The 3,854-nt window shown below is 52.9% G+C and overlaps 1 protein-coding gene across 1 annotated transcript in view; it reads right to left on the bottom strand.

The window, feature by feature from the left end:
- The window catches only part of LOC107203831 (H(+)/Cl(-) exchange transporter 5), a 28,165-nt gene that overhangs the window by 21,105 nt on the left and 3,206 nt on the right, over window positions 1-3,854 (bottom strand). The gene's annotated exons all lie outside the window — the stretch shown is intronic.

Genomic DNA, 3,854 nt, shown 5'->3' with positions numbered 1-3,854 from the left:
GCAGGGGATGGCAGCAGGGGATGGCAGCAGGACTCAGAGCCCTTCCAGCACACAGACTCCAGGGTTTCCCACCCAGAGCACACAAAAAGCTCCCACGGCGTTTTCTCCTCCCTGTCCCAGGACAGAGAGGCTCGACCCCAGCTCCACACAGACATCACAGCAGGAAAACCCTGCCAGGAGCAGGCAGCAACCCCAGCCAGCCACCTCGGGAGCCAGTTTGTCACCTAGTGGCTGTTTCCTCCGGGAAACCAAAATCCTGGATCACAGCACCAGGGGTTCTTTAAAGATCAGCAAATCTAAGCTGAGCTTTGACAGCTCAGGGCTCTCCTTCCTGCCCAGCCCCTCGTGGTTCTCAGGCACATCCCTCCCCACAAGTACCAGACCCACTGGAGTTACAGACTGGGAAAAACTGGGAATAAGCCAACTGTAACTGGAAAAAAAACAAATAAAAGGAAAGGAGGAAAACATGTAGCATTTGACTGTTGTGTCAACACTGGTGGTGCCTGGCTGGGAGCCAGCAGAGCCAGGCTTTCAGTCCTGGCATGGCTTGGGTTGGAAGGGACCTTAAAGCCCATCCCACCCCTGCCATGGGCAGGGACACCTCCCACTACCCCAGCTCCATCCAGCGTGGCCTTGGACACTGCCAGGGACAGGGAGTCCAAAACCTCTCTGGGCAACATCATCATCTACAGGCTCCCAGCAACACTAAAAAATCCCCACATTTCCCATCCTGAGCAAAGGAAGGGACTCCATGAGGGTGAGACTCCACCTATGTGTGAACTAAGGGAGCTGGTTTGGATTTTGTTGTTTTCCAACCCTCGAGACACAGAACCCTCCACAGGAGGGGCTGAACTGAGAAGCCTCGTGCACAGCTGTGCTGCCAAACCAATGTCCCAAGGAGGGGCCAGCCCTGTGTGCCCATGCTGTCACAGAAGAGCTGATGATTTGCCACAGGCAGGTCCAAGACAATGTTATTTTTCCAAGCCATTCTCTCCTCCTATTCCCTGTGCTGTCTGAAGTGACCACAACCAGCCCTGGCTTCGCTAGAGAGGAAATTACACCGAATTTCCAAGGGCCTGGAGTGACAGGACAGGACATGGAGGGATGGCTTCACCCTGGCAGAGGGCAGGGATGGATGGGACGTTGGGAAATTGGGATATTGGGAAGGAATTCCTCCCTGTGACGGTGGGCAGGCCCTGGCACAGGATGCCCAGAGAAGCTGTGGCTGCCCCTGCATCCCTGGAATATTCAAGGCCAGGCTGGACAGGACTTGGAGCAACCTGGGATCGTGGAAGGTGTCCCTGCCCATGGCAGTAGAGGGTCTTCAATTCAGCCCAAACCATTCCAGGATTCTCTGGCAGCTCCCCAGCCTCGCAGCAGTGCAGGAGCAGGCTTCTGGAGAAGCTGTCCCTCCTGGGCCAGGGGCACAGAGCTGTGCTGACCCCTCCAGGACAGCCAAACACATCCTGGCAATGCTGGTGTGCAGGGCCAGGGCTCTCCAGCCACGCCAGCCCCAACAATAGGAGGCTTGAGAGGAACTGGGAGTTCTACCAACAAGGCTGAACACAAAGACTTGCATTGTTCAGGGCTCCTCTGGGGCTGTTTCGCTGCTCTCTGATGTGTGCTCCCCTGGGAGCCCGCAGGCTCTGCTCTGCCAGCCCTGCAGCAGGGCACCAGAGAGCAGCACACACAGCCTGGGGCTCACGGGGTGCTGCTGCCATCCCAGGGAGCCCTCATCCTCACATCCACACCAGGACCCTCTTCTGGAACAATCCAGCATCCCCCAGAGCTGCTGGCCCTCGGCCTGGGACACTGGAATACCCAAAGAGAGGCAAAGAGCCACTCACCCATCCCAAAAGCACCCCAGCAGCTCCAGCAGCACGTACAGACCCAGGTGAGCACACAGATGTGCCCAAAGGCACTGCCAGCCCTGTCCAGAACCAGCACCAGCCCTCCAAAAGCCAAAATAAATCTTGTTTAACACAAATCCAGCTGTGCTGGGAGCACTGGTACATCACAAGTCAGAATTAGGAACACCTCTTGCTTGCTTACTCACAGTTATCTGCCCCATCCATTTATTTCACTGAAAAAAAACCTCTTTTTTACCTCCTAAACATTCTGTCATTACCATTTTAGCTCTCACTCAAAAAGCCACAATCTCAGCTCAGCCACCTCTTGCCAGGAGTTTCCTCACAACTACTTCCTTTCCTTTTTGTTTAATGTTTTAATTAAAACCAGCTCAACATGAAAATGCCCAAGACCAAAGTTACAGGTAGTTTGTGATCAGTTGAGGGGAGGCTGCCTCTGGACTCTGAACTGTCTTTTCCAGACTAAATCCAGACCTTTACAGCAGTTTCCACACTCAAACACAGCATGAACCCTGATTCTCCTGGGCTGTTTGGGATCCAGGGTGGTGCCACAGCCCCGTGCAGGAGGATCACCCTGTTTTCCCAATATCCCTGTGTGGCTGCCAAGCCACGAGTGCCAGGTGTCACCCTGGGCCAGCACAGCCTGCATGCCACCCCCAGCTGTCACCAGGGCACACGGGAGTGTCCCCAACATTGACCCAGCCCAAACAAACAGGGCTGGATTCCATGTGGAGCATCCAGGACAATGGCCTGCATGCAAATGAGATGGTAATGACTGGAACCACGGAATTCCAGAATGATTGGGGTGGGAAGTGACCTCAGTGTTCATCACCTACCACTATCCCAGGCTGCTCCAAGCCCTGTCCGACCTGGCCTTGAATATTCCAGGGGTCCAGGGGCAGCCACAGCTTCCCTGGGTAACAAGAGAATTCTCTGCTTCCCAAATAAGTGAGTTACTGGTTTGTGGCTTTGTCCTTTGTAAGCTCATTCCCATTCTCCAGGTTATAAATGTCTCTGCTGGAGTGACACACTGCTCACCACCCAGAGGATCCACACCTTTGGATCACGTGCCTTTCATTTATCCCATTTTTCCCATATCTATGTGAAGTTACTCTCCTGGAATTCAAAAGGAAAAGGGATCTGCTGTTACAGATCTAACAGAGAAAGCTGATGCCCAGAACTGTGCCAGACAAAAAAAAAAGCCCAATAACCACTGATAAAATACTATCTCAACTCAAACACCAACTCTTTTTTCCCATTTTCCTTCCTCCCTTACTTGTTTTAAGGACTACCATGGCCACAACAGCAAGGCCTCAACAGATATTTCCAATTATATTTTATAGTCCAGTTTAGTGTCAGGCTTGCCTCAAGTCCCAGCTGGAAACCTGTCATTCCTTACTTTGTGAACTGGATCTATTCCAGCAGAACACCTTCCCCTTTTGGTGTTCCTCTTAGGAGACACCTCAATCCAAATAGCACCACATGGAACCAGCTCCAGACTCATTCTGAGAACTGAGCTCTGCCCTCACTCAGCAAGGCAGAAAACCCCCACAATACTGAAATATGGGCTACAAGAGGTTTAACAGGGGATTTTCAGGCACAGAGAGAACACAAAACACCCAACTTGCACAAAATCCTCATTGAGAACAGGCTGGGAAAGCCTCCCAGGCGAGGGAAAGGGTCAGGGGAGGAGAGCCAGAGCCCAGGGCTGCTGCTGAGCCCCTGGGGAGCCACGTGGATGAGCCAGAGCTGCTCCAGCCTGCAGTGGGAATTATACCAGGGACCTTCCCAAGCCCTCCCTCTCCACAAAACCCACCCCAGCTGCTCAGCACACGACATGGAGATGATTTTATACACTTTTATCAAACCACAGGATCTCATTCCCCTCACAGGCACCTCCTTGACCTGAACTCTAAACCCTCCTTCCTTGCTGATGGTTAAGAATCGAACAGAAGTTCCTGGAGAAGGAAGGAAGGAGTACAGGCA

The sequence above is a fragment of the Parus major genome, chromosome 4A, assembly GCF_001522545.3.
Source record: "Parus major isolate Abel chromosome 4A, Parus_major1.1, whole genome shotgun sequence".
NCBI lineage: Eukaryota > Metazoa > Chordata > Aves > Passeriformes > Paridae > Parus > Parus major.
The sequence above is the reverse complement of the archived record's forward strand: the minus strand, read 5'-3'. Positions and strand labels throughout refer to the sequence as shown.